The 25,682-nt window shown below is 40.6% G+C and overlaps 1 long non-coding RNA gene across 1 annotated transcript; it reads left to right on the plus strand.

Moving 5' to 3' along the window:
• Positions 1 to 19,759: 19,759 nt before the first annotated feature.
• LOC119033794 lies at positions 19,760 to 23,152 on the plus strand. Its single transcript, XR_005079373.1, has 3 exons — positions 19,760 to 19,814; positions 21,219 to 21,364; positions 21,558 to 23,152. It is a non-coding gene; the product is annotated as an uncharacterized LOC119033794 (long non-coding RNA).
• Positions 23,153 to 25,682: the final 2,530 nt, after the last annotated feature.

A 25,682-nucleotide genomic window follows, 5' to 3' on the forward strand; every position in this document is an offset into this window, starting at 1 on the left:
ACCTTTCATTCCACTCCACCGCAATGAAGGCTTTGTCCGATGTATTTGTTTGGGGCGAAGGTATTGTGTTGGCTGCCATGACAATTTATTCCCGGCCAACCTCATTTAAATTGTCCCAAAGATAACATGCTTAAACACACAATGCCGTCTTGCATTTTGCCATACATTCGCAGCTTTTAGTGGGGTATTTTTTTCTTTCTGTTTTTTTTTTTTTTTTTTCTTTTTTTTTTCTTTTTCAGAAATACACGCATTCCAGAGAAACAATGCTGGATCGTGTTTTTATATTTAGCTATTACCATGTTGGTAAAAGTTCAGAATATCCAGACTCAAGGAAGGTGACGTCCGTATTAAAGGGCTTGAAAGGTCCTCTGTGGGATGAAAAAACAAAAACTGCAGATCTAACTTTTTTCATGTCAGCATTCTTACCAGACTAGAGGCTATTGCTTCAACCTTACACTACAGCAGTTCAGTCAATTAAATTATTCTTCAGATAGTTAGGACTATATATTATATCTTATATGAAATGTTAGTGCTATAGACGGGGGGAATTCCTATCATCTTCTGTGATCCCAGTGAAACACTTCAGCACCTTGTCTTGGTGGAGCTGCTCCTTCCCCTTTTTGTATAAGTTGAAAAATGCCCTCTTCAAAAGGCAATTTAACACTTTTTCTCTTTCACGTGTTGCCTGTATCCATCATCTGGCCTAGGTGGCCCCAAATGATAGTGATTTACCCTTAAAGAAGCAACAGAAGACACTTGTGACTAATATGCTGTTTGTGACCCCCCCCCCAGGCCGGGCGCTGGCCTTAAGTATACAGTATATCTATGGCCATGGCCCTCGCTGTGTCCACCATCGGCCCGACTCTGTGGGTTAGGTTTAGGGTTACAGTTTTTCTTATCAACCCTGCTGCTCTGACTGCCTACAGGTATGATGTCCTACAGCAGATGCATGTCAAATATTCCAGTGTTAATAAAGGATTTTTTTTTTCCAGGAGGGCTTATTTTGAGTTGACAAGTGTTGATAGGAAGGTTGGGGGTACATTCACTCAGCTGATATGGCTCTGGGGCGATCGTTCATAATTAGAGTGTTAAATTAATTTTGTATAAACACAGGCATAGTGTTGGTTTTAACACTCAGAGTTAATTAACGCTGATGTTGTGTACAATAGAGGCCCTGAAAGGCAAGGTGAAAAGTTGGATGTCTTTTTTTTTGTTTGTTTTTTACTGGCAAGTTTATCTGATCAAGTCAGTGAAACGACAGTGGCAGTGCAATGATGGTTCAGTCAGATTAACTGCAGCTTAGTCAACCAATCACCTGAATAAATGTTGGCAATGTTACTGAAACTTGTGCTGAAAAAGAGAGAAGTATTTACTGTTCAGCTTTGTTCAGTTGGTGTCATTTCTTAATTCATGTGGATGGTAAATCTCTGTGCTGTATTCTTTTTACTTTTTTTATTTCATTCATTGTCTTACCTGCTTTGGGAGGCGACAGTATTCCAGCATGCTTTAGGGGGAAGGCCACACAGCATCCTGAAGTTTATCAGGGACCTGTGGCATTTAATAAGCTGGTCAACAAAATAACACACAGATAAAATAGAGGCATGTTAAAATGTATGATATGAGTTGTACTGACACTTATCAAATGTTTTTATATATATATATATATATATATATATATATATATATATATATATATAAAGGCCTCAATAACATAAATATAGTAGGGGTAAAAGGGGTAAAATGGGAAAACATCAATTTACTGTTTATTAAATGTGACTTACTGCTTTTAAACCATTTACTAGCTATTTACAAAATGTATTTGAAACCGTTGGAACTTTACAATAAACAATCCCAAGTGCATTATAAAGCATTTCATTGTCACAGTGAAACGACTGTTAACTAAAGGCTAGTTAACTTTAAAAACGTAACTTTTAATAATGAAGGTTCATGCTGCCAGAGCGATTATTTCTGTAATAACAGTGAGTGATTATTTTAGTTAAACAATTATACTTTTCTTCTGCACAGAGCCTTAAACAGTGTGACAACTTTCAAAAGCATCTTTCCTTGATATGACACTTGATGAGGGTTTCTATTTATAGATTCCACTGTTGAGTATTTCTCACAGGGAGTGGCTGCCTGTCCTCACAAGATCCAGCAGAACCATCTGTCAAGGACAGGCGTCGTTCTCAAACAACAGTCGCTTAATGATTTGGGTTTTGCTGATTATTTGCATTCATGTGAATGTGTTTGTTCGGCTGCGAGCAGATGAATGAGTTCGGGCATGTTCTCCATCTGTCTTTGTCTCCATGTACATTATAAATGTCTGCATTCATGTGCGTGCATATTTCGATGGAGACTGCGCAGCGTCATTAAAACATATGAAACTCTGCATTATAATGACTCTTATTGTCTTGACAGGAAGCAATGAAGTGTCATTGTCATTAATGATTCACTTACAGTAAGCCGTTCACTGAGGACCCTTGTACATACAAATTTCTCACCAATAAAAGAACTTATTACATTCTCGCAACATATTCTCACATTTGTTCCAAGCAGGGCGCCGAGTTACACAGAGATGCAATGTTCATGGGCCCAAATTAAACACAACAAAGCAACAAGAGACAGAGAAATGATGATTTCCATTCCTTAATCTGAACTGTTTGTGACTATTTAAGGTCATGCATATTTATAAAAGTGAAAGCCCCCGAAGAAATGAGAATGCCTTGCATTTATCTTGTTACTGTCATTTTTACAATCTGCTCACAAAGAGGGAATTGCAGAATCATTCATGTACCATTTACTTAGTTGCATTTCAATTGGACATCACCGGTAATGGAGAACTGATAGCGGAAATTATGACTGAATAAACAACATCCGAGGCAGAGGTGTGTATGTAATATAGTGCTACATTACACACTATGTCTGCAGATTAGTAGAAATGTCTAAATCCAATAAACTCATGTTGTTTGATGTGATTTTAATATGATTTGAATCATCACAGCACTTTGCGGCATGATACAGCAGATAGGTTCCAAAGGAGGTGCTGTTCTCGTGTCATTGTTTACCCTCTAGTTTGTCGAGGGGCCAGTTTTCGCCTCCTCTTCAAGTGATTGATCAAGAAACGTCTTTGACAGGTTGATGGGAGCTTGAGTGATGGGCATCCCTGACTGTATCCCACCTGTCAGGTTGGGATGAATTGTCCATCCCATCAAAGATCACCTTTGATCTTGCTGGTGGAGATAGTGGAGAGGCACGAGGCAGAGGACTCGGGTGAAAAAGCATCAAGTAATGTTACAATGGGAAAAAAATAGTGCGACTCCTACACCCTGTTTCTAGTCAATCTCATTCTGTGGGATTGCTCGCTCTTCCGAGTCGTTTCACATGTGGAGTTATGTGATACGGTTTAAAGGTCTTTTTACGAGATTCTCGCATGATATGTCTATAATTGAACACCTTGACAAGATGCCCATGTGACTGACTCGGGCTATAATCAAAACACTTTGCTGTCACGGGTAAACAAGGCTTTGTGCAGATGTGTCAAATTTTAAATCAATCAAGAGTGAGCGTGACCTCTCCAACCTTCAAGTGCCGATGCACAAATATAGAAGCAAACAGATTTAGTGTAATCTGTCATGGGATTTTGTAGTGTTTAAGTTGCTAGGCAGACTTAAACATGATTATCCCAAAGACAAATGTTCCTTCTCATTGCAGAACCCCTTTCACCCTCACTGCTTGCTAACAACAAACAGAGGGAGTAGGATGAGCCTGGGTGGCTGCATTACCATGTACACAGTCTAGTGTTTGGAAGGACTGATAGATAAGAGCCGTATGGCGCTGCTTGAAAGAGCAGCAGCTATGTATCAGGGTGGTATAGAAGTAAATCATTCAAACACCTCTGCAGAGACCTGGTTCAGTTCCTAGTGGCTGCTCCACTGGTCTAAATCAAGGGATCAGATGCGGGTCAGTGCTAGACTCTCATACTGGGTGGACCCTCACTCCCACTGGGTGGTTCCACTCTCCCAGTGAGAGTGATGTCGTGACAGTGCAGGCCAGTGAACATTGTGAAGGGAGGCATTGAGGAGATATTGAGCCAAAGGGGTGTTGGGAGGAAAAGGGGAGCACTGTTACGTCTTCATAGCTGGCTGCAAGCTGGGCATCATGTCATCTGTGCTGCAGTAATCTGTAGCGTAGCATAACACATCTTAATTGTCTTTTTTACAGAAAATAAAGGTTTGTGTTGGTTTAACCGACCAGACGACATAATTAACTGCATATTCTTAGCTTAGCCATATATGGTATTTATCCATGACTGTATTCAACTCGGTTGAGCTACCATCGGACCAAGACACAGCCTTCTAGATGACTTCCTTCTGAATACTTGTCTTTTCTTGAGAAGTGTAAAGCCAACTACCACTTTATTTGTTTTGGACCAACTACAACCAACCACTTAACCAAGCCACTCACGCTAGCTCAAGGCAATCCCCAAACACCGCACTGTTAGCCAGCATTCAATGTCTTTCTATAATAATTACTGTCTTTGGCCACTCTAACACATGCACTTAATGTTAGACATCTCAAGCCATGTTAGTGACGACCAAAACGGGTATATTAAGCCAACACATGATGTTTCCCAGTGTTTCTTTGTTCCGTAACCTAACCAGAACATGAGCACAGTGTTGTGACAACATAAAATAGAAAACCAAACCTATTCCCACCCCATTTCCAACAGTTGCTCTGTCGGTTCTGTCCCACCTTCCCAGTAAAGAAAGAAGTTAATTTGGGCATCTGATTAGGACACCTTCTGCTGTGTAATTGCTGGGAGACTCCAGGTCAGACTCCAGAACACACTGGTAGGATTGTCCCATCTGGTCTGGGGCCACTTTATGAATCCTGGAGGAAGGGCTGGAGAGATGGACGCCTCATTTGCCTTACCATGCTTAGATGTCTCACAACACAATATAGCAGTATATGAGATCTGAAAAGGGACGGATGAGTGGACAGCTGTGTAACACAAGTGCTATGATGGCTGTAACTCTCAAGTCTGGTTTCTGAGAAAAAGCTCTATTTTCAGCTGTGAGTTTCAGTCGCTTTTTGTTATTGCATTGCCTTGTCTTGGGAGAGAGCTTTAGCTGGCTGGCTGTCAAGCCCTTTGAGACATTGAATGTGATTCATGGGCATTACAAATGAACGTGGCTTGACTTACTTTGCCATTACCAGAGAACAAAGGTGTGCATCCCTCTGCTCCTTGGATTGCGCTCAGCCTACGCAACTATCTAAATATCATATTAAAATAAATGCGCGCTGCACCGTCATACGGCGACCAAATGTGACATTTAGCTTGAGAACCATTCGTCACTGTCGTTGCATATCACAATCAAAACATGACCTACCCAGACTGCTTTGTGCCAAATTCAAGTCATTTGATCATTTGTGACTGTTTTTTCATTATAGATAATCTATAGTCATTATAGTTAACCACAGCTATCATTTGTCATAATCTTCCCATTGCCGGTCCTGGATCCATTTCATGGTCAGAGATCAGGCTTTGAGCTGCGGTAACAGGCGTATACATAAACATAACATTAGATGTGACTTGATCTTACACGGTGTCTCTCCGGCCTATATTTAATCTGTTTGAAGGTTAAAATGCTCACAAGACGTGTAACAAATAACCCCGATATCCTGCTGATATCAATAAGCTCTGATGCAATTAAAGCATATACACTTTCAGATTCAGCCCGTGGTGTTCAGCACATTCAAATTTACCTTTTTTGTTGCACATTAGTGGTTTTCCCAGAGTGCCTTTCGGTGACTTACAGCACATTCAATTCACCTGGACCTGCTGCATCCAGCTGGGTTTTATGTGTACGTAGGAGGAGAGAGCAATATTCATGATTGATGACTTTCCAGGTCTCGGAGAGAAAAAAAAAAAAAAACTAAAGCTGAAAAACCATACATATCTTCTAGGTACATTGCATTATAGCCTATTGAGGCTGCTGCGGATGGAAAATAACTAGAACAGCTTCTCTTTTTCCTCTTCAATGGATCACTCTGTACACGATTGCTGAATTGCTCAGCGTCAGAGAAAAATGGCGATTACAAATAAAAGCCCTTGCTTTTTTGATTCTGACCTGACATGAGCTCACTCAACGTTTTATAATTCTAAACCTGCAGCTGGAAACAAAACACAAATACACATCGACAGTGGTGTTTTGGGTGGCAGGGGAGAAGAAAATGAAAAAGGCAAGTGCTGTATTATATGTGGGACACATTCATAGTGAAGAGAGGGCGCTTCATGTTCAAGTAAGAAGTAACATTGTCTTTTCCTAACCATAACCGGGGGGGGGGGTGCCTTAACCTAACTAGATCATAAGCACACTGTTGTCACTACGTAGCATTTAAACTGAAAACAGATATACTTCAACACATCAGCCTCAAACGTGAAGTTTCAACTTATCAGCCTTTTTCATATCTTTAAGTGATGTAATTTCATTTCAATTTGGAAACTCATAAGAAAAACATTGAGCAGTGTGCAGGATGATAGATTGTGGTACAGTATATCATAAAACTTGCCTGTCAGACTAGTTTAGCATTATTATTTTATTTAAAAAAAACATTTTCGAAGGTCCTTCTCGTGTGCCACAGTCTAGAGCTAAGCATTGCAATTACCCGTGCAACTACTGGCTGCTCATACACCTATGTCCAACACATCTGTCACAGTCAGCTAATGTGTTTACCAAGTGCTCAGCTCTGTCTCTACCAACTCCCCAGTGCAATGAGGCCACAGAGAGGGCTCGACCTCCATCATCCCCCCCCCCGCGCCAGCCGCTTCCACGCTGTCCTTTCTTTAGTCCGGCGGTTCTGACCAGCACGAAGGTGACTCCAGCTAATGAATTAACTGTCCAATTATAGATACCGCGGTCGCACAGACAACCCCTTTCACTTTCATTTTACGCACACTGGATTTACCCGGATTGCTCTGTTTACCTCATTCAGCGTCTCCAGATAACAGGAGCATATTGCAGCAGGTTTGGCCAATCTGGCTGTTATTAGAGAAAATGATACATAAGAGATGTAAATAACTGATTTGCTCAGGTGTTAGACACAACACGGTCTCTCAGATAGCCGACTCCGTTATCAAAGATCTCAAGGAACATAACATCAATAAATAACATCCCACATGTAGTTAGATTCTTAATTGCAGGACATTAGACGTCGCTGCTTTTTTGGGTTTCTACCTACAGCTGTTGTGTCTGCATCTATGCAGGCTGCTGAATTTTCTTTGTATTCTCCGCTCTGACAGTTAGAAAGGCGGCTTGGCTTCATATCACACCATAGCTGTGTGCGCTTCATATTTGTCTCAATAACTCCTTTAAAGTACCTGCTGCTATGTGTTGTTTTCCCCTCATTATGGGCAAATTACGGCTCGCTCTTTGTTTAGTAAGAAAGACTGAACCTAATGTAGATCAGTAAACAGCTCGCGGCCCCTACCCACTTGAGCCTGAGTTTGTCCTCCTGTCAATCACATATAACTGGATCAACAACAGAAAGACACGGGCACTTTATGAATCATTTCAGGGAAAGATGCTAAATCAAATGGACGAGAAGGTGTACTGCTTTTTGAATATACTATACACTGATTAAACTGTATGTGAAGGGAGAAAAAAATATCAGTCCATTTTTTTAAACCAATGACAGCACATTTATGCACCTTTAATCCATGCATCAACATTTTTTCTACCTTTAAAATTTAGAATTTAAAATTTAAAACCTTTAAATTTTCAGTTTCAAACAAATACATTCAGATAAACAACTGTGTTGATATGATGCCAGAAACATGTATGTGTCTTTTTCCGAAGCCGCTCTCCTGGCCTCTTACTTTTCAGTGTTAAACACTTGGCTTTTCTGTATATTACAAGCCGTCACTGGGAGTGCAGGAATTGGTAGCTTTCACTGTTCCACCATTGCTGGTGTAGGTAGTTGAACGGAGGAGGCTCCTGCTCCCTGCACATTCATGAGCAGACAGGAGCGTCTCTTTACGGAGTTCTCTGTCCTGATTGGATGAAATGGGCAGGGACACCAGAATGGTTTTTTTCTTCTTTTTCACTTTATGAGCAGATAGAGGTGAGACATGGGTTACAGACCAAATGCTCTGTAGCACTGATTACTGTTGGAATATTGAGCCATGTGATACTTATTTTGCTAAGAGAACCCAGCAGCTTTAAACACCGCTTTATCTTAACAAACATCTCGACTGGATGCTGAATAACGACTTCATCTTAAAGAACACTGCCAGGAGAGCCCCTGAGCCGCGGACAGTGAATCAGCACAGTGAAACAAATCCGTGGCGGTAACCTGAATACGTTCCTGCCAGCTGCAGAGAACACATTATGGGACTGCTTAAGATCTGTACAATTACTGCAGACTCGCTCACACTCGATGGTGACAAGTGTAGTGTGAATGTGTCAGCACAGCTGCACCTTTTTTTTGTGTTTCGTTTTTGTAGTAAATTAAAGGGTGTGAAGTTTTATGACAGCCGCGGCGCAAACCTGATTTAAAGGGAGTAGCTCTTGATCGAAGGAGTAATGCGCTCGGCTCGTCAGGTACCCTCGCGGCATCCGGCACATGTAAATCCATGAGGTGAGGCGGCGTGTGTCATAAGTGTCAAAACACTATTCTGCAGAGACTTCATTTCGCACAGGATATGATAAACACACCTTGTTTCTGGCACTTTGTTACTGTCATCCCCTGTAAATACAGTGAAACATGTCAAATGGAATAGACACTTATTCATCACTCAGCTGTAACAAGTCCATCAGCTACGCCCTGTGAAATGAATTCAGTTTCATAACAGAGTGTTGCATCAGCAAATACAGGCCGTGTTGCTTTTCTTTTGTGGCGTCTGAAGGCATCAGAATGCTGTAAAACAGAGCCAGATGCTAACCTGTTTTTAGGTACACCCAGAACCATATATCTTCCTGAACCACATCAAGGAGGCATATTCTACCCGTAGCTTTCATTCCTTCAGGTCTATTTTTAAGTGAAGAGTTTCCATGGTAACCCGAGGTGCAGGTATTGCTTGTTGAAAGTGGTTTTTGAGGTCTAGCCACGGAGTTGGAATTGAATAAAGTAAGAAAGAACCAGAGACAACAACCTTACCTTCAATCTTTTCTTTTTTAGCTGCATAGGCGATGAGGACATGAAAGAGAAATGTTTGAACTGGTGATCTGTAGGAGACAGGTGGTAAGGGGAGGTGAGGATACCAAACTGTTGCTTTATAGATGAAAGCCAAAATTTGGCAGCCTTTGTGAGTTGGGAAAGCTTTGTCTCAATGTTTACCTGCAGGGCGATTTTTTTTTTTTTTTTTTTTTTTCAGAGCTCTTCCAAATGTTCATTATTGTGTACACAGACAACGCTACGCTTTTAATTTGAAGGGCATTGCAAATTGACCCTGACACATGGAAAAAAAATAATAAATTCCCAAGCACGATTTGCACAATACAAAGGCAGAGGGGGAAAAAAAGGTTGGCGTTCGAGCGTTAAAGTGCAGGAGTGCACTGAAGTCCAAAGCCTTCAGGATGAAAGAAATGATGATTTATCTGTCAAACAGCATTTCTTTACTGCTGCGGTTGAAACTGCCCAAGAGAAAATATAACATTGATTATATTGACTGCCAGCAGCAACAATGACAGAACAAAATTAATAGTTGAGGGAGTTATTCAATAATCAAATGAAAAGCCTCTTCATCTCGACTCCATCACACAGACAGACTTCAAGTGTGCTTTCACGGATGTGTGTTTAAGAGCGCTTCACTAATAATCCACCCACATGCTGTATGTTTACACTCTTATATCAAACAGTGAAACATGGCAAATGTATTTTCATTGCGTGCAGGTGATGCTGTCAAACAAACACTACACAGTAGGCAAACAGTATCAACTCTAATAGAGAGGCGAGGTCACTTCCAGTGGACCGCCGCGGGACCTTATTTTTAGAGAAAGATGTGTGAAGAAATGAATGACAAGAGACAAATCATTTTTGATCCTGTTTGAATTGTACCATGAACTACACATATGATGTTGACAGAAAAATGTAATGTAATGTGTCATTGTAAATAAATGATAACAGTTCAGTGTAAAATTCAAGAAATTAGTATATTAGTAATAAGTATCAGACTGTGAAAATATGTAGCGCATTTTGTATATTTACTCAAGTGCTATATTTTAGTACAATTTCAAATAACTCGTACTTGAGTAGTATTTCCACATTTTGAAGGCAATTATCCCACTTTTTACTCCATTAGTTTGGTAGATTTAGTAACTAATAACTTTTCTGGTTGCACACTGTATCCGAGCCAAATAAGTTATTTTTTTAATTGACTTATCTCTTCAGATAACCAAAAAACAATTCATATTTAACACAAGTAATATTCTAAACACAATATCTTTTACTCAAGTATGACTTTAGGGTACTTCATACAACACTGGTTGTGTTTAATGGTCACCAAGACCTGTGACTGAAACCTTGTGGAGCCAGTCTCATACATTAGCTGCCGTAACTCACAAAACTGACTAACTCTCCTTTCATGTGGCTGAATTACAAGAATTGTTCTGATTTTTACATTTTTTTCACACTTGTTCTGCGTCGAGGAGACGGCCACGTTGGTGTTGCTAGATGATTTAGTTCGCTGTATGGTATTTTACTGTCTTTGTGACAAACTGTGGCTTTCTTAACTTGCAAAATGATCTTCAAAATCACACGCAAATGACAAACATTATATTTCCTGGACTGTTCTGAGAGGGATCAAAAATGTATCCATCTCTCCTCATTGACTGCTGTGTAAATTTTGCAGAGGCATGACTTTTGCCTCTCTCTATTTGATATTTGCTAGTCGACATTTTCCCATTTTTTTCTTTTTCATTTTCATTTCCCGAATTATATTTTATTTGTAGCTGCGAGGGTCTGCTTGTCTTCCTGTGTCTATGAAAACATGTCTGAACTCGTGTCCTGTTGCATTGATTTTGACGTACATCCAGGCCTTTTCACATCTAAAAAAGGTAGCCGTAAGTATATCTGCATGCTACCAACAGCCTCTACTTCATTTACAGTGTGTGATGTTTCTAAGGAAGTTGGTGGAGACGTGGTGATATTTTCACAAGCAGATGTTGTCTTGTCTCTTCAATAAGATACATTTGGGTACCAGTACCTCAGGCAATTTCCCAAAGCAATTCACCTTGTTATATTGGGAAAATCAAATGTTCTCTTCTGGTAAACATGAGTTATGTTTTCCTTTGCCACTGCTTATCTTGGACATTTTAACATATTATTAACTGTAAGAATTATAATTTCTGAAACTGCATTTTCTGATTAAGAAACAGGCCTCTGCTCCTCTGACTCACACTAGAACAATGCTCTAACCTCTAAATAATATTCTGCTATCTAAACCGCAATGTGGCTATAAAAACGTCCACCTGATGTTATTTATGTGAGCTACATAGGGTTAGGTATCTATGGGAAAATAAAAAATGCACCAAACAGCAGAGGCTTCCTTTCAAAACAGTGTTTTACGGCGCATTTGTCTTTTCAACCTCAATCAGAGGATAAATTCTAACCTTTACTTTGAGCTTTCAAACACTAAAATGGCTTTTACTCAAGTGCCGCCTCGTTGTGACATATAGTTGTGGGATTGGAATTGACCTGTTAACATTGTTTGTAGAGCATCGACACAACCGGGGAGAAAAAGCGTCCCTCAGCAAAACAACAAGAGGCAGAAAGCCTGGAATTCACATTGAGTCTGGCATTTACAAGTCATGAATACCTTTTTCATAACCTGGAGTCAGACTGACGAGGCAGACTGTCATGGAAATATGGTTACGTGCCGCAACAAAAGCCTGTCTGGCTTCAACACGTTGGATTATTGAAAGAAAATGTACAGCATGGCCTCTTTTTTTCTGTCTTATAATTACGAATCTCCGATTCTGCAAACAAGGTCAGGGAATTGTATAAATTGTATAACATATAATAACTGTTAAAAATTTAAAATGGCATCTCGAGATTTCAACATGCAACACTAAAGGCTGCTTTATAATCACTTCAAAAACTTAATACATCACTGAGAATATGCTGGTTTTGGCTCTGTCACCACTATAAGTGCTGGAAAATGTCCTGTGTTCTCATCAAAAATGCATTCATATTGCTAACAGCTACTGGTAACGTTGTTAAAGCTACCAAATGAATGTCACGGCAGTACAGTAAGCTAGGGCTCATAATGTAGAGCTCAGACATGTTTATGTTTTGTTTTTTGTTTTGTTTTTTTTTCCCACTACCAAGTGTGTTGATTGGTGCTGAAGCATAGAGACCACAGTGTTTCCCACAGAACACACTTTGTGCTGGTGGCTGTCCAGCCGCGGTGCTATAGTGGATGCACACTGGAGACTTCGGCCAATCGACTCGGCTAACTTCCGGTTTAGAGCCAAGCTAACTTGGATGGGGATAAAATGTCATCTCTAATGTGGCTCTTCTAGACTCTGAATTGCCCAAATTCGGACACTGAAACAAGTCATTCCAGTGGGGTTGTGAAACTTTTACTACCATTTTACAGACGGCTTTCAGAACAGCTTGGCAAAGACAAACACTGGCTTCAAGGCCTGACGCTCCTCTTTGTAGTTGCTTGATCTCGACGAAGAGGCCAGCCGTCTTCTTTGCAGAGGAAGTTACGGTCAAGCCAACTGCGTTAAATAGTCCTCCCCCTCTTCATCTTTGGTTTCAACAGTGGACTAAAAACCACACCGCTATCCACTGTATGGGAGTCTATAACATCATGCTTTTCAATGAAGGGCACACTGTCTTGAGTGAGTGAGAGCGGGATGCATAGTTCCAACAATAGAAAATCAATATGTGGCGGCCAATGTTGACACAGCAGCAGATCACCACAAATAAATTAACGTGTGGGAAACACTGTACCATGCGATGCCAACAGCGTTATAACACTGGCTCACAAACCGTACTGGAAAGTGGAACCATCCCTCAGAATCCTCATACAGGCATAAACTAAATGTTGGTCATTTTGGACTTTGGAATTCCATCCATTCATCCACCCATTGTCTGTAACCGCTTTAGCCCTTATATGGGGTTGCGGGGGTTTTTGCTGGAGCCCATCCCAGCTGTCTCTGGGCGAGGGCAGGGTACACTCATCGCAGGGCCGTCACTGATGGCAGAGGCCGCCATGCAAGGTCCGCCCCGACTTCGGAATCATGAAGTAATAATAATGAGAATATTTTTGAGGAAAACTTTAATTCTGCACCTTTCTTCAAGCTCTGCAGATCTTTTTTTTTTTAAATGTTGTCAATAGGACCTTTATCTAATGTTTAGTCACCTATAAATGTTTTTATCAATGATGGTTAATACAAAGTGTGCTGCTTATAATAAAAATAGCTACATACACTTACCTTAATGACCTTTGGTAAAAGGCCCCTTATCTTTATGGTCAATAGTAATTGTTGAAGACAGACCACTGGCTCATCTAATCATGGCATCATTTTTTTTTTTTTTTTATTATTTCTGTTACATTTCATGTGGTTCAGTCAGCTACAGGTTTAGATGTGAATAGGAGCAAAAAATAGAGGAAAATTAAGCAAAAAGCTCCAGTGGTCTGTGTAGTCACTTGACTGTAATGCGGGCAGACACAGATGACACATAAGCAGTTCATCTCTCCAACAATACATTCACGTTGGAGGCTGTAACAGTCCAGAAATAGAAAAAAAAAAAATCAGTGTAGTTTTAGCTATCACGGATATAAAAGCCTGTCAGGAGCTTTTTATGACGACATGTAAGTGACCCTTACATATTTTTTCCCCACAGACGTTTTCGGTTAGTGATGTAGTGAGCTGCAATAGAAGCCTTCGCCCAGTCCGGTGAGGGAAGTTTAACCGCACAAGCATTGTTCAACGTGAGTTTTATTTTTAAGTTGCAGCTTTGCGTGGTTGTCTCTTTTTCTTTAGCATCCTATTTAGATCATCTTTTACGCAGGCAGCCAATAGTCTCTGAAAGGATACTGTAAATACTGTAGATCAGCTCCTCCAGAATTCTGGTGTACCCTCGCTTTTCTCTGTTATATTTAGTCAAAGAGCATTATGAGTCATGGCCATTGTTTAGCTTTGCTGTGTCTCTTGTGTTGATAATCTGGCCGGTTGCTAAATCTCCGCAATTGTCCCACTGCAGTGAGTCAGTCAGTTTCCAGGTATAGATTTATAATGTTTTGTTCTTCTCCTGGTAATCTTATCTTCCCCTCCTCTTCTTCTTCTTTTTTTTTTTTTTTAAATTCTTTTCCCTTGCTTGTCTTCTCCGCTTCCCACCGACCCCACAAAGGAAGGGAGTATTAATCAAAAGAACGGTGTCTCCCCATTCCCTCCTAATAAGTAGAGAGTGAATGCATGGCTGCCTCCATCACAAATAGCAATGAGACCTTAGACTCCATTACCACGGGTTTGTTAATTCATGAAGTGGGTTTCTTCATGCCCCCCTCGCCACCCGCCCACCCCTCCTCTCAGAGGTCTCTGCTCTCACATGCCCTCCTTTCTTATTCTCCTTGATTCCTGATATATTTCGTACCCTCACACTTTCACTCCTCTCATTTCATTGTCATATTTAAGGCAGAAGAACATTGTTTCACTCGGGAGTGCTTCCAGTCCGCACCGTGTAGCGCTTCATAATTCAGCAGTTACAAGTTATTTCTGGACACGCTGGAATAACAGAGAGGCTATCATGTCACTTTGAGAGCCTTCCACCTGCTAATGGACTTAAATGGTATGAGAAGGAAGACTAACAGCATTCAGCAACATTTTGTTCCTCTTTTTTTTTTTTTCCCAACACTTTTATCTGAATAAACGATGCTCACCTAAAAGTGCTCTTTACTTGGCACAGTGTTTCTGAGGTTCCTGTAATTGGTTAATGTGTTTTCAAACAGGAAAATATTTCCTAAGATTTTATTGGTAATTTTGCAGTTATTGTTTCAGCGTGACATTTACCAAACTTACATCTTAAAGGGCACAAAGGAATGTACTGAAGAGTCAACTGAAGCAAATGTTTGTGCATTCAAATATAATTAATAATGGAGCAACTTTTTGTGTTTCAGCATCATCACTTTTTTCTAATTTTAAACAACTGAGGAAATAGAGTACTGCAGGGATGATGTGTTTTTGTAGGCAAACAAGGAAGTTGGCATCGCCCTGGTTTCCCTCAACTTAACATCTATGGGATATACCTCGCGTTTTGAATTATTGAACTGACAAGTTTTGTTCAGCAAAGTATTCTTCACAGATTAAAACCACTTTTATGGTTTTTGAACCCAAATGGAATCACCAGGAGTAAGAAACAAACGTTAGGCTACAATGAATGACAATGTGACCACATGACTTAAACGCCCCCACCACCAAGTGTCTTACTCCACAAAACCTCTTAACAATCAATCAATGTGCAAGTTGGAAGTTAAGAGTTAGAAACACTTACAGCCAGAGTCTGCCTGCAAAAATGGAGCTGTGAGTAGACGACTCTCGGTGCTCAGCATGAAAATGTTCCCGCCAACTGTAGTCTCAATTAGCCAATCGTTAGCAGCCGCCTTTTTAAACACATGTTAAAGCTTTATAATTCAAATGTGGGGTTTAAACTGCCGTATTTTATGTCATAGGATAAAATGAGAAAATCTCTTAAGCTCTTCTTCTTCTAATGAAAAAACATTCAGAAGCTGATGGCAAGGCAACTGCACCGGAAGTGCAAAAGAAGCCATCTTGTATCAAGGTTTTTAAGCCTCTTAACATTTTGGGAAATATGGTTATTCACTCTCTTGGTAAGAGTTAGGAGATAATGATAGCACTCTCATGCTGTTTGCTAATTATGAAGTTACAGCCAGCTGGAAACAAGGGGAAACAGCCAGCAACAGCAGTGGTGCCCCTGGAAAACAGTTGTTGGAGGGAACTTGTTTGCACATGGTGACCAGTGGCTGATTCCTGCAATAAAAACGGTAACAGCTGCCAGATAATTTAGGTTGATACCAGCTGGAACCAAGTTAAGAGTCAGAGTAACGTTACATTTTCGGCATGAGATGCTAGCTCTGAGATTTTTGTTGTTGTTTCCACATAGATGGGAAAGCGAATACTGCCTGAGATAGTCTCCCAGTGGTAGGCTTATATCATCAGTTTATATCCAGTGAGTCAGACTTCTCCAAGGGTCTCTAACACATTCCACCTGTCAGCACAGTTAAAGTCCATTAATTAAGACAGTCCATCTTATTTGTTCAAAGAGAAGTATAAACACAGGTTCATTAGCGTTAGGGTGTGATGTGTGTTCTGACGCACGGTTCCCTGCAGCGGTGCCAGCGCTGCTAGCTTTTGTTACCTCCAGACAGTCTAGAAGTTTCTCCTTGATTACAGCGTTTGTACTCTGCTGGCTGTGGGTTCAGGTATTCAGTGTACAGATGTGAGAGTGGTATCAATCCTCTGATCCAACCCTCGACAAGAAAGCAAGTAAAATTACAAACCACTCCTTTAAAGACAGGATCCACTTTTTTAACCCGTCCCTCACCTTGGACGCTGAAGTGACTTGTGTATGTGTTGAAGGGCATTACAGTACATAAACAACAAAAGGGCTTTTTGTTTTGCGATGCTCTTTTTATAATTAAACAATAAAAATGATTTTGTGCACCAGCGATCCAGTGACAGAGAGCGCAACTGAAGGTTACATTTCCTCTTGAATTGTCGGCCTCTTACTACAATAACATCTGCTACCTGCAGCCTGTGGCCATTGCTGCCTGAGCCTTCCCGCTGTCACAGACATAGATTGAGGGCCCCAGTAATATTTGCAGAGCTCATTTGCACTCTGTGTGGCACATGGAATTGCCATTGACTGCAATCTTGCAAGCTCTCAATGGCCTCACATCGACAGTGCTTGTTAAAACCACACCATGAATAAGTCCTAGGATAGCGACAAACGCCTCAGGGGAGTCCGAGATGGCTAACAAGCACATTAGGTATGGCAACTATGTTGTGCACATTGTTTACACCCACACTTGAGGCGCACATGCACATGGGACACACACTATCGTGCAGACACACACAGGGCTTAAACTGTGTTGAAGGGAAGTAGAGAGGGAGTGCGGACCAAGGGGGTAAAATTAGCTTATTAAGCAAAACACTTAATGCAGCCCGCAAGCCTCCACGTTGAGGATCACACGCAGGACGAGTGCCAGCAAAAGATCAGGTACTCAGGATAACGACTGTAAAGTGATTTTTAAGGGAGCAATTAGCTGTCATCCGTCGCAATAAGAGCTATTAGTCTTGTCTGATAGTCTGTAACAAAAGAAACTTTTGTTCATACCGTTTCCTCTTCCTCCACCTCTATCCCTCCGCACTCCTCCTCTGCACTCTGGTGCATTGCCAGAAAATCAGATTTCTCACATGGGCAACTTTTTCTCCTACTGAGAGATTATTTCAATAAGAAATAAACAGCCTTCCCCCGCAAGGCATGATCCACTCAGAGGATGTGGCTTTAAGAATGAATAATGCATATGCTCACTGTCTTGCTGCCAATCTCAAATGTGTTAAACCATCAAGAAATTTAATAATGCATGTTATATCTACTGCGCCGGGGCAAAAAAAAAAAAATAAATACAGACTTAAAGCATGGGACATGAAAGCAACATGACATAACGGTGAAAAAAAGAAGAAGAAGAAGTGTTTTTCGAGGCTAAATTCTGCAGGTTGTGTGTCTGTGGCCTTGTCTCTGTGAAGAATTTGGTTTTGAAAATCATTGAATATAATAAATGTCTAAACGGAGTAACACATGAGAATTCCTGATTCGGTTTTGGTTTGCAGTATCAACAATCGGCCCTGTGTCAATAAAGGATAAAAGGTGCATTAAATATGAAACGTAATCTAAACTGTGTATCAGAGTGTTCCCTCTGAGAAGCTTTTAATGGACACACATGAGCCACAAAGCAGCCAAAAATACACAAGATTAGGCTTTATCCCTGACTCCTGGATCCTGATGTTTTTAATTAGTGCCTGTGCTCTAAGATATTGTACTTGGAACTGGAGTCCTCCCGGTAGGACTTTTATTCATCAACATCTGCCCTGACTCCAGCATTGATTAAACAAACTCTTAAATTATCAACAAGCCAATTATAGTATCTTACAATCAAACCCCAGGTGATGGTGCAGTTTTGTACTGAAATTCATCACAGTGTTCGAGGATTCTTTTAAGATGCCGTCTTTTTCTCCTAAGCCCGCAGAACGAGCCCAGGTTGAACTACATTAGCCGTTTGTTTTTTTTAAAAATACATGTTGTCATGCTCTCACAACATCAGTTTGCGGGGGGTTTTTTTCTTTTCTTTTCTTTTTTTTTCTTTTTGGAATGTCATCTCGGGTAATGGAACCGCAAAGATTTTTGGGTACCAGCCCAGTGAGTCTATTTGGCTGGCGAGACGCACTATTTCCATTAATCCCCATTGAAACGTTGGCAGGTGAGGATAATTTGGCACAGTCACAGTCTGAATGGTAACAAGACGGAGAAAGCATGAGAGGAAATTACTGTCACGAGCCATCACAAGGAATCAGGACCGGGATCACTGGAGAGGCACGACGGATGTGTAAGATAGACTCCTTAGTGTTTGTGACACAGTGACATGGATACATTTGTTCAGTAACAAGTGATTACAATAACAATTGAAGTGACATATTGCAGTTTAAAGCTTCAACTCATACGTAATCACTGGATTAGTTTAATTGAGGGAAAAATAATCAACTATTTTAATAACTGATGAATCAGTTCAGTCATTTTTCGAGTAAGAATGCCAAATATTCTTGTTCCAATATGAGGATTTACTGTTATTAATAACACAAGTCATTGCAAAACGAAGATCCTTTGGAATTACTGGCGAACAGGAATAAATATTTGCGATTGTTATCTTGGGTCATTTTTGGACATTCAGTGATGGCGCAGGTAATAGTTACAGCTTAATATAGTCACTAAACCAAGCTACTCTCAGTTACTTCAAGTTAAAGCGGGTCTTGTCTGTTCTCTTAACAGGAGTTAATGAAGAGTTATCATTCTCCATCTTCAGTTTCCTTTATCCCGGAGGAAATCTGGTTTGCATGCAGGCATTTAAATATCGTCACAGGCTTATAGTGCTGATATTGAACAGAAACAATCAATAATCGAGCTCCATATTTTTAATTATTGCAATTACACAGCAGTGAAAGTACCTGCTGCTGGGTCGCCAAAGGAGCGGCAGTCCCTCCCAAGAGCCTCTGCTGTCACTGGCGAGACTGGGAGGCGTGAGATTGGTGAGGTGTGCTCAACTTATTGACTAATAAAGGTGCAATGAGTAAAATACGATGGGAATTTTAGTTTAGATTCAAAAACATTTTAAAAATGCAATTAACATTAACAACAGAATGAGAAGAGCAACACTGTTGACATCTGTATTAGGGATCGACCAATTATCGGCTTGGCCGATAATATCGGCCGATATTTGGCATTTTTACGATCATCGGCATCGGCCGTTTTTTTCACCGATAACCGATAAAATTAATTAATGTATTTTAAAATGCGCTCCTTCGGCTCTGATGCAGCCGTCTCTGCCTGAAGTCACCACTTTCTTGGTTGTGTAACAATGTCCCGCCCACATCCCTCACTGATTGGCTACTTGGCACAAGTGAGCCAGTGACAACCAATCAATCAACACTGAAGCCTCTACGTGCAGTGCCTCAGACACAGAGGAGAAACAGAGGATTGCTCCGGTGGCTGCTCCAGCAGAAAAGGTAAGGCAGTGTCAGTCGAAGTTTCAAAGCCCTTTGATGAAGTTTTAAAAATACCACAACCTTGATCAATATTAGTGATAACATTCAGGCCCAGAGTCGACATTTCACCAACCTACTTGTCTAGTCGCATCAAGCATACGACTTTGCAAGATAGGACTAGCATCACTCACGACAAAAAAAAAAAAAAAAAAGTTTTGAGATCAAACTTTTCACAACTTCAACACGGGATAGGCTATTTAATGATGGCTCACAGCTACATTATGATTGACACGACCGGCCACTTTAGAGCTGGGGCCAGATGCACAATAATAATAGGAGACCCTTAAGGTTATCCTTACTTTGTGGGAATAATTAATCTCCTAACGTGTCTCAGCCCGTGGGGCGGCTCCTGGTTTGTCAATAAACAACACCCGTGGCCATTATAGCCTATAAGTTTAACACCACACACTAACGTGTCCTCTCCCTCGGTGCTCATGCTGCCACTACACAATGATCACACAGAATATGTGTTAAATATTCGTCTTTTTGCCAGTCACTCCTAAAGTCCAGGGAAATGATGGGCCATTTCAATGACTCAAGCAGAGAGCACGAGTTTTTTCAATCAATAAATTTACCGTAGCGTCTAGAACCCACGTGTGTAAAGTAGCCTTTATTGTTTGCATTTTCAATTGCCAAGTGCCTTATTCTTATGTAATATGACATACAGTTCTAAGCACAATAGTGTACATTTAATGTTCTGAGATTCAGAATATGAATTCATTTCTCTAAATAAATAAATATAATAATAAATAAGGAACTATAAGTGAAAAACTCTGGTGAGCACTGAAAGTTGTCTTTTTTTGCTCCTGCTGTTTTATGTAAAATTTTAATCTGAAAAGTAACTATTATATCTATAAAATAGGCATTTTAGTTAAGATTATCGGTTCATGTTATGTGAAAACATTTAAAATTAAAGGACATTTTTCAGTGTAAACAAACAGTATACTGCATTCATTCTAATCCCAGGTGTGTTTCTGTAAATTCTGACACCAAAATTTTCATTTTTACTGCAAATAAATATCGGTTATACATATCGGCTATCGGTTTCGCTTGGTTATCAATAATCGGTATCGGCCCTGAAAAATCCATATCGGTCGATCCCTAATCTGTATGCTGTGTTGCAGAGATATCTACTGATGTTAGCATGCTAACCAGCTAGCCTCAGCGTGAACTGTCCCATATTACCTCTTTGTAACTGAAGAAGTAACAGTTTGACAGTAGCAATAGTTCCTTTTAGACAGGAGAGGCATGGAACCAGTGAGATTGTTACTTTTAACTTAAAAGAAACTTACTTAGTATTAAATAAAGCAAATCATCTCCCGGAACAGTCTTGGTTTGTCATTCTGCAATCATCTTTTTCACTAGGGGGCTGCAGAGTCCGGTTTAGCCGAGCCCCATCTCCCACCATGGCAGCCCACGTGATCCACGGCCGTGATTCAGACGGAAACCACTCTCTCCGCGGCTAACTGAGCTAATTAGCTTAAGGCAACTTACTACAGCCAAAGATAATTGTAATAAGTTGGTAGCAGTTAGCGGACATTCTGCTGATGTACACATCATACATGTACACATACATCACACGTAGTTGACGAACGCTGTTGTTTTTTTGTGTGTGGCAGTAAAATGTTACTATCAGCATCATTTGAAAGAAGTCGTAATACAGAAACAATTATGTTAATTTGTTAACTATCATTTTTTCCACAGATGCATTTCGGACTGAAATAATTTGTGCCTCCAAGTGTGAGAGGGCAGGGGGGGACCAGCCAAACCGCCTGCCAAAACAGACCATTAGCAGCTCATACACTGATCAAACCCACGTCCCCATTATCTCAACCAGCCTCTTCATTTCTCATGCGGAGCCATGTGAATTGTCCCTCATATCTCCCATCTTCAAGCCACTCATCTTTATTCAGTTGATCTGATTACAGTTTGCATTTTCAATTAATGCCACAACCCAGAGAGAGAGAGTCGGGTGGGGGGGCGATGGAAAAGAAGCTGATTTTCAGATTGAGTTCGAAATGCGGACTGATTGTAAATGAAGTGAACAATGGTTGGATGCACGGAAGATCGCCCAGAGATGCGGCGGTCTGCGGCTCTGAAGAAGCACATCTGGAGCCCCTCCAAGTGCCCCGGGGGTGTCGCTGAGAGGAGCTCCACTCCTCTCAGGCTCCGTCAGAAGCTGTGATGGGAGAGAAACAGAGAAAACAGGAAGGAAAGAGAGAGAGAGAACAAGGGAGAGAGAGCGTTGGCTGGCAGGGCCTGATTTGTAGTGCTGAGCAGCTGTTCTGCGCAGAGCTTCCTGTTTTATCAGCCCCTCAAAGAGATACTTTGTCATACAAAACAATCGCTCGCAGACATTCTGGATCCTTATGAAGTAAACACTCTTCGATTTACTCCAAAATACTGAATAAATGATGTCAAATTGATAATCCTGCACCAATATGAAGAGGCGGGAATAGGCTTAATCAGGAAGAGGTCAAATTTTGTGTGGATCCCTTTGAAAAATGCTCAAAGAGAGGGATCGAGCATCTCTTGGAGGACGGCGAGCATGAGGTTAAAGGCAGGATAAAGGCAGAAATAGCCTCTGTGTGTGTGCGTGTGCAAGTGTGTGCAAAAGGTGACGTGGAAAAGGGGGTCTTTTCGGAGGCACAGAAGACGATGCCTTATTTGGATGCAGTTAATTAGAAAGGTTGATTGATTTGATGGCACTAGCGGGGCGGGACTGCAGAGTGCACTGGTCTGTGAAGGAGTCCACGCTCAGGTCGATATTTACGCCTTCCAGGGAAGCTTTAATATCAACATTAAAGGCTCGATGAAGAAGCGCCGTCTCCCTCTTTTTTTCTTTTTTTTTTTCCCCGTGTTTGTTTGCCAGGACACGAGATTCTTTTTCAAATAAAATTTCTTGTTTGCTCTCACCGTGACTCTGCTCCAGATATGTGGTAAAACCCTGTGCAGACTTTGGTTTACAGTATGCGCTGTGTTTTTTTTTGTCTGAGAGACGAAAACAAGCCTTTTTTAATGAAGAGCTGTCGTTTGCTGAAGAGGATATGAAAGCTCTCTGTTGATACACTGCGTCCACGTCTATTCATCACTTGTGTATTAACGCTGGACTCCTGTTGAGCAGCTCCGCTCTCGACCCATACATTTTTTATTCACTCTGTTTGCACTAACTCCTCTTCTTTTTTAAATAAGTCTTCACTAATAAGTCTTCAACCATCTATGAATCTAACCCTATCTTACCATCCACCTTCTTCTTATCTGGACATCTGGTTGTTACAAGTATAGACAGAGAAAATAAAGTAAATATGCACTGCTGCTATTATTACTACTGCTATTACTACTGCTGCTGCTGCTGCTGCTGCTGCTGCTGCTGCTGCATGAAAAACTCCAGATTATTTCTGAAGAGTTCAGCTAAAGTTGAACATTAGATTTGTGCTCATAAACTAGATGAGAAAATCCTGCAGCCCTCAGGCTAATCAACTTTTCCCGAAACCAAAACATAGCTGCAAGCCAAAAAATTTGATCTCAAAAAACCCAATTGAAAGGACATAGATGAAATAATGGACAAAAGGATAGCAGGCCTCAGGTATAAAAAAGCTGAATGTGAGTAGCTGTTAGAAAGAGAAGTAAAATGTCCATGTAGCATCTGATCCATGTTTACTTGGGTTTCTAGCTTTTAAAAACACAGCTTTCTGTTTTTTTTAAGTAGAGGTTCTAACACCAATGAAGATGTTAGTGTAAAGGCAAAAATTCAAAAATGTCTTTTAGACCCCAAGGCTGTTTTAACGTCTCAGAAAACATACCAGTTGTTCATTTACAAGCTTGATCTATCATGACTTATTGGGCTGATTTTACGAGAACAGCAGTAAACAGTAAAGAAAATCTGCTGCAGAAGAATGGCACAAATTGTTTTTTACAGTTTTACAATTTTAATAAGCCCTATCTGTGATTAGTGGCAGCCCTACCCTCACAAACATTTTGTGAGAATTCTAACTGAGTTAGACTTCTCTGGAGTCAAACTAAGCCAAAGCGTGCGTGGCATCACAGCGTGAGAAACCAAAAAAAATGATACATTTATTTGTTTTTCAATGAGATTTTGGAAAATAAAACAAAAAAACTGTTTTGACTGTACATATCCCAGATGACAAATTGAACAATGAATATCATTTTCATGTGTGATGTTATTTTGTTTTGTTTTTCACAGCCATTTTGTGGAAAAGGAAAGTGCTGAACAGGCAAAATGGCGTTTCTGCGGTTAGCGGCTGCTCATTCAACACAAAATCGTGGGACCAGGGGAGTTAAATACTTACAGACTTTAAATTATTGTGGTAACTATTAGGTTTAGTGGGTTGAATGTGTATTGCAATTGTGTTAATTAACTTGGGATTGCTTTGGATCAACTGCAAGAATGTAGAAGGGAATACAAATTGAAGTGTTATCCGATGCAATCAATGACAACCAGGTCACCCTGCTGTGGATGTGCATTAAATCAGGTAGTAGAGAATCAGAATTTCCTTTATTTGTCCCGCAAATAGGGACATTTCTTCATCACAGCAGCCAAAGGACAGGGTATTGTAATAAACAAGAATAATGTTAAAAGACTAAACAAGTATTCAAATGAATTTAACTTTCTGAATGAAAATTTGGGTTGCCACGAGCCTTCTTGTCTGTGTGAATGTTTAAGTTTCGTCCTGTCTTTTGTGATGCTGCTCTGTGTTACGACGCAAGTTGTCGTAACGGAAGTTCTCAAGAGTAAACTCGGCTCTTTTGATCACACTGTCATAAGTGCAGCAGCACTGTCTTTAAGATCAGATTGTACCGTGTACTGTGACACAACACACGTCAGCAAACAGGCAGACTGCCATCTCTGCGACTCTCTAGTCATTTGCGCGTCTTTTGCGCCTGAGAGCGCTGTGGCGCTTGAGTTAAACTTACAGAAAGACGACAGCCAACTGCACCTCATTCAACACAGATTGCCAGAACTGTGTCATGTTGTATGTTTTTGTTCAATGTTGTGTTGTGGACCCCAGGAAGAATAATTGCTGCAATGTGGTAGCTAATGGCATTCCCAATAAACTAAATCAAACTATTTTGGACATTGAAAGTGCACAGCTCAACAATATATAACACAATTCTAGTGATTTTCAGACATTAAAGCAAAAGTTAACACTTTTATTCTAGTAAAAGTAGGGCTTTGATAAGGAGGGGAAAGCAGAGGACAATTTAAAGAATCATTTGTTAATTTTACAGTTTCTTTTTTTGTTCTTCAAACACAGCAGCTTGGCCCCAAAACCTTGAAATATGAGTTGGTAAAACCATTGTCACAAACCACAAGGGTTAATGGGGATAGTCTAAGTGCCCCTCATGCGCTGCCACTGCCTTTTAAGAAACAAGAGAAGAAAGAAAAGGAAAATAAAGTGGAATGTATCACATGTATTGTGAATGATGTTAAAGCATCTCTTCTTTTCTTTATTTTTGAGTAGTTTGGACAATTTTGCAGGTGACTTTTATCACACAAGCAAATTAAATATTCATGAGCAGCTGAATATATATACCGACAGACGAACAGAGACAGGGTATAGATATACGCGAGCTCCCAGACACACACACACACACACACACACTCAAACAAACAATAAAAGTCAATCATTTTTCTTCTGACATCCAAATTAAAACTAAGCGTTCCCCAGAGGATTGTATTACCGGAGTGGTGCGTGCTTATGACAGCTTCATCACAGTGGTATGAAATGCAGACCAGGCCAGAGGGACACTATTGTTTACCCCCGAGCCATTACCAACTCTTCTGTCTTATAAATCATTCTTTGCATT

The sequence above is a fragment of the Acanthopagrus latus genome, chromosome 15, assembly GCF_904848185.1.
Source record: "Acanthopagrus latus isolate v.2019 chromosome 15, fAcaLat1.1, whole genome shotgun sequence".
NCBI classification, from domain to species: domain Eukaryota; kingdom Metazoa; phylum Chordata; class Actinopteri; order Spariformes; family Sparidae; genus Acanthopagrus; species Acanthopagrus latus.